This window comes from Phyllostomus discolor, chromosome X (assembly GCF_004126475.2).
Source record: "Phyllostomus discolor isolate MPI-MPIP mPhyDis1 chromosome X, mPhyDis1.pri.v3, whole genome shotgun sequence".
In the NCBI taxonomy this organism is placed as follows: Eukaryota; Metazoa; Chordata; class Mammalia; order Chiroptera; family Phyllostomidae; genus Phyllostomus; species Phyllostomus discolor.
This window is the reverse complement of record NC_050198.1, coordinates 52,160,552-52,167,035: the sequence shown is the minus strand read 5'-3', so window position 1 is coordinate 52,167,035 and position 6,484 is coordinate 52,160,552.

The following is a 6,484-nucleotide window of genomic DNA, read 5'->3' as shown; positions in this document are numbered from 1 at the left end:
ATGTTAAGCATTTTGTGCCCTTGACTCATTTATTTCTCAAAACAATTTCAAGAGACAGGAGCAAGTAATAAAATAAAACAGTAAGAAGAAGCTAAGAGAGTTCCAGCCAAGACGGAGGCAAAGGAGAAATGCTTCACCTCCTCACACAACCAAAAGAAGGATAACAACTAATATAACAACAAAGAGCAACCAGAACTGCCAGAAAATTATTTGCATGGAAGTACAACAACCAAGGAATTAAAGAAAGGTTCATCCAGGCTGGTTCACTGAGACAAAGAAATATGGCTCAAATGAAAGAACAGGTCAAAACTCAAAAAAAAAAAGAGAACTAAGTGACAAGGAGATAGATAACCTATGTGATACAGAGTTCAAAACACAGGTAATCAAGAGGCTCACTGAATTGATTGAGCTCACTCACAAAATGAAGGAAGAAATGAAGGCTACACAAGGTGAAATACAGGAAAATACACAGGGAACCAACAGTGAATGGAAGGAAACTGGCACTCAAATCAATGGTTTGGAACAAAATGAAGAAAGAAGCATCCACCTGAAACAGAATGAAGAAACAAGAATTAAAAAAAAATGAGGAGAGGCTTAGGAACCTATGGGACAACTTTAAGCATTCAATATCTTAAATCATGGGAGTGTCAGAAGGACAAGAGGAAGAGCAAGAAATTGAAAACTTATTTGAACAAATAATGAAGGAAAACTTCCCCAATCTGGCAAAGGAAATAGACTTCCAGGAAGTCCAGGAAGCCCAGAGAGCCCCAAAGAAGTTGGACCCAAGGAAGAGCACACCAAGGCACATCATAATTACATTAGCCAAGATTAAAGATAAGGAGAGAATCTTAAAAGCATCAAGAGAAAAAGAGACAGTTACCTACAAAGGAGTTCCCATAAGACTGTCAGGTGATTTCTCAAAAGAAACCTTACAGGCAAGAAGGGGCTGGAAAGAAGTATTCCAAATCATGAAAGGCAAGGACATACATCCAAGATTACTCTATCCAGCAAAGCTATCATTTAGAATGGAAGGGCAGATAAAGTGCTTCCCAGATAAGGTCAAATTAAAGGAGTTCATCATCACCAAGCCCTTATGATATGAAATGTGAAAGGGAATTATCTAAGAAAAAAAAGAAGATAAAAAATATGAACTGTAAAATGACAACAAACTCACAACTATCAACAACCGAACCTAAAAAATCAAAACCAAAAACGAACTAAGCAAACAACTAGAACAGGAATAGAACCACAGAAAAGGAGATTACAAGGAGGGTTATCAGCGAGGAAAGGAAGGGGTGGGATGGGGGAAAAGGTACAGGGAATAAGCATAAATGGTAGGTACAAAATAGACAGGTGGAGGTTAAGAATAGGATAGGGTTATATATATTATATAAATATATATATTATATATATATATATATATATATATATATAATGAGATTGTTCAGACTTTTAATGATTTTTATTGTTTTTATATTACAATTGTCCCAAATTTCCCCCTTTGCCCTCCTCTGTCCAGCCCAACCCCACTCCCATAGACAATCCACACACTGCTGACAATGTCCATGGGTCATTCATACATGGCCCTAGACTAATCCCTTCCCCTTATTTCCACCATTCCCCCCACTCTCTGGCCTCTCCTCTGGTTACTGTCAGTCTGTTCCATGTTTCCATGCTGTGATTCTACTTTGCTCATTTGCTTATTTTGTTCATTAGTTTTCTCTTATAGGTGAGACCATATGCTGTTTGTCTTTCACTGACTGGCTTATTACACTTAGCATAATACTCTCTAGTTCCATCCATGCTGACATGAAGGGTAGGAGTTCCTTCTTTCTTTCTGCTGCATAGTATTCCATTGTATAAATGTACCACAGTTTATTGATCCATTCATTTACTGATGGGCGCCTAAGCTGCTTCTAGCACTTGGCTATTGTAAATTGTGCTGCTATGAACATTGGGGTGCACAGGTTCTTTTGAATTGGTGTTTCAGGGTTCTTAGGGTATAAACCCAGCAGTGGATTTACTGGGTCAAAAGGCAGATCCATTTTTAGTTTCCTGAGGAAATTTCATATTCTTTTCCACAGAGGCTGCACCAGTCTGCATTCCAACCAACATTGCACTAGGGTTCCTTTTTCTCCACACCCAACACTTGTTGTTTGTTGATTTGTTTATGATGGCCATTCTGACAGGTGTGAAGTGGTATCACACTGTGGCTTTAATTTGCACCTCTCGGATGGATAGTGATGCTGAACATCCTTTCATGTGACTCTGGGCTCTCTGTATGTCCTCCTTGGACAAGTGTCTGTTCAGGTCCTTTCTCCATTTTTTAATTGGATTGCTTGTCTTCCTGGAGTGGAGTTGTGTGAGTTCTTTACATATTTTGGATATCGAACCTTTGTCCAAGGTACCACCGGCAAATATATTTTTCCATACGGTTGGGTCCCTTTTTGTTCTGCTGACGTTTTCTTTAACTGTGCAGAAGCTTTTTATTTTGATGAGATCCCATTTGTTTATTCTTTCCTTTATGTCCCTTGCTCTAGGGGACATATCAATGAAAATATTGCTGTGTGGAGTATGTGAGATTTTCCTGTCTATCTTTTCCTCTAGGACTTTTATGGTACCACAACTTACATCTAAGTCTTCTTTTTCTTATCCTTCTATTTTTAATTATTTTTTATTTTAATCATTGTTCAAGTACAGCTTTTCCCCCTTGTACTCCCATTCCAGCCCACCCACCCAACCCTCCCGACTTCCCTCCCATTACCACCCTCCCCCTAGTTTTTCTCCATGTGTCCTTTAAATTTGTTCCTGTAAGCCCTTCCCATTCTCCCCTGAAATTCCCTCTTCTCTCCCCTCTGATCACTGTCAGCCCGTCCTCTATTTCAGTGCCTTTGGTTATATTTTGTTTGTTTCTTTGTTTTGTTGATTAGGTTCCTGTTAAAGGTGAGATCATATGGTATTTGCTTTCACTGCCTGGCTTGTTTCGCTTAGCATAATGCTTTCCAGTTTCATCCAAGCTGTTGCAAAAGGTAGGAGCTCCTTCTTTCTTTCTGCTGCATAGAATTCCGTTGTGTAAATGTACATAGTTTTTTGATCCATTCATTTATGGATGGGTATCTAGGTTGCTTCCAGCACTTAGCTATTGTAAATTGTGCTGCTATGAACATCGGGGTGCAAAGGTTCTTTTGTATTGGTGTTTTAGTGTTCTTAGAATATAATCCCAGCAGTGGAATTGCTAGGTCAAAAGGCAGATCCATTTTTAGTTTTCTGAGGAAGTTCCATACTGCTTTCCATAATGGTTGTACCAACCTGCAGTCCCACCAACAGTGCACTAGGGTCCCCTTTTCTTCACAACCTCTCCAACACTTGTTGTTTGTTGCTTTGTTTATGATGGCCGTTCTGACAGGTGTGAAGTGGTATCTCATTGTGGTTTTAATTTGTATTTCTCTGATAACTAGCGATATTTCATGTGTCTTTGGAGAAATGTCTGTTCAAGTCCTTTGCCCATTTTTTAATTGGGTTGCTTGTCTTCTTAGAGTGGAGTTATGTAAGTTCTTCATATATTTTGGAGAATAAACCCTTTTCTGAGGTATCATTGGCAAGTATGTCTTCCCATACAGTTGGTTCTCTTTTTAGTTTGATTCTGTTTTCTTTAGCTGTGCAGAAGCTTTATTATTTTGATGAGGTCCCATTTGTTTATTCTTTCCTTTATGGTCCTTGCTCTAGAGAATATGTCAGTAAAAATGTTTCTGTGTGAAATATCTGAGATTTTCCTACCTATGTTCTCCTCTAGGACTTTAGTGGTGTCACAGCTTATATTTAAGTCTTTTATCCACCTTGAATTTATTTTTATATAAGGTGTAAGTTGGTCCTCGAGTTTCATTTTTTTTTTTTGCCTGTAGCTGTCCAGTTCTCCCAACACCATTTGTCGAAGAGGCTATTTTTACACCATTTTATGTTGCTGCCTCCTTTGTCAAATATTAATTGACCATAGAGACTTGGGTTTATTTCTGGGCTCTCTGTTCTGTTCCATTGGTCCATATGCCTGTTTGGTTTTTTTTTTTTGTTTGTTTGTTTGGTTTTTTTTTTGCCAGTACTGGGCTGTTTTTATTACAGTGGCCTTGTAGTATAGTTTAGTGTCAGGGAGTGTGATCCCTCCTCATCTACTCTTCTTTGTCAAAATTGCAGCAGCTATTTGGGGTCATTTATGGTTCCATATACATTTTTGAAGTGTTTGTTTTATGTCTGTGAAATAAGCCATTGGTATTCTAATAGGTATTGCATTGAATGTGTAAATTGCTTTTGGTAGTATGGACATTTTGATGATATCAGTTCTTCCGATCCATGAACACAGTATATGTTTCCATTTGTTTGTGTCTTCCTTGATTTCTTTCTTCAGTGTTATGTAGTTTTCTGAATATAGGTCTTTTACCTTTTTGGTTAGGTTTATTCCAAGGTATTTTATTTTTCTTTTTGCTATATCCAATGGGTTTTTTTGTTGATTTCTGCTTCTGTTGTTTCATTGTTCATATACAAAAATGCCTTTGATTTCTGGATATTGACTGTGTATACCGCTGTTTTGCCAACTTCATTTATTAGGTCAAGCAGTTTTTTGGTGGAGTCTATAGGATTTTCTATGTACACTACCATGTCATCTGCAAACACTGACTGTTTGTTTCCTTCTTTCCTATTTGGATGCCTTTTATTTCTTTTTTTGTTTGTTTGATCGCTGTGGCTAAAACTTCCAGTACTATATTGAATAGAAGTGGTGAAAGTGGACACTCTTGTCTTGTTCCTGATCCTAGTCGAAAAGGTTTTAGTTTTTGCCCATTGAGTATGATGTTGGCTGTAGGTCTCTCCTATATGGCCTTTATTACGGTGAGGAATGCTCCCTCTATTCCCACTTTGCCGAGTGTTTTTATCATGAATGGGTGCTGTACCTTATCAAATGCTCTTTCCGAATCTATTGATATGATCATGTGGTTTTTGTCTTTGCTTTTGTTTATGTGATGTATTACATTTACTGATTTCCGAATATTGTACCATCCTTGCATCCCTGGAATGAATCCCACTTGGCCATGGTGTATGATCTTTTTAATGTATTGTTGGATGTGATTTGCCAGTATTTTGTTGGGGATTTTAGCGTCAACGTTCATCATCGATATTGGCCTGAAGTTTTCTTTTTTTGTTGTGTCTTTATCTGGTTTTGGAATTATGATGATATTGGCCTCATAAAAAAGAGTTTGGGAGTCTTCCATCTTTTTGGATTTTTTGGAATAGTCTGTGAAGGATAGGGGGTAGCTCTTCCTTAAATGCTTTGTGGAATTCTCCTGTGAAACCATCTGGTCCAGGGCTTTTGTGTGTTGGGAGGTTTTTTATTACTGCTTGAATTTCTTTTACTGTTATTGGTTTGTTCAGGCTTTCTGCTTCTTTTTCATTGAGTTTTGGAAGGTTATATTTTTCTAGAAATTTGTCCATTTCACCTAGGTTTTCCAATTTCTTGGCATACAGTTCTTCATAGTACTTTCTTACAATTCTTTGTATTTCTGTGGTATCTGTTGTAATCTCTCATCTCTCATTTCTGATTGTGTTTATTTGGGTCTTCTCTCTTTTTTTCTTGATGAGTCTGCTTAAAGGCTTGTCGATTTTGTTTATTTTTTTCAAAGAACCAGCTCTTGGATTCACTGATCCTTAAAATTATGCTTTTAGTCTCTATGTCATTTAATTCTGCTCTGATCTTCATTATTTCCTTCCTTCTACTTGGTCTGGGCTGTCTTTGTTGTTGTTCCTCTAGTTCTTGTATTCGTAGGGTTAGGTTGTTTGTTTGAAAAATTTCTATCTGTTTTAAGGTAATCCTGTATCGCTATGAACTTCCTTCTCAGGACTGCCTTAGCTATGTCCCATAAGTTTTGGGTCATTGTGAATTTATTTGTTTCCAGAAACCTTATGATTTATTCCCTAATTTCATTCTTGACCCATGCATTGTTTAATAGGATGCTATTTAATCTCCATAATTTTGAGTGCTTTGGGTTTTTTCCTTGGGGTTGCTTTCTAGCTTCAGTCTCTTGTGATCTGAGAAAATGCCTATTATGATTTCAATTTTCTTGTATTTGTTGAGGCTTGTTTTGTGTTCTATCATGTGGTCTATCTTTGACAATGTTCTGTGTACATTTGAAAAGAATGTGTATGTAGCTTTTTTGGAATGGAGGGCTCTGTATATATCAGTTAAGTCCATTTCATCTAAGGTGTTGTTCAATGCCACAATATCGTTGTTGATATTTTGTTTGGAAGATCTTTCCATTTTTGACAGTGGGGTGTTAAAATTCCCTACTGTAATTGTGTTGCTGGCAATATCTTTCTTGAAGTCCTCTAAGATTTTCTTTATGTATTTGGGTGCTCCTATGTTGGGTGCATATATATTTACAACATTTATGTCTTCTTGGTGGATTCTTCCCTTGAGTATTATGAAGTGATCCTCTGGGTC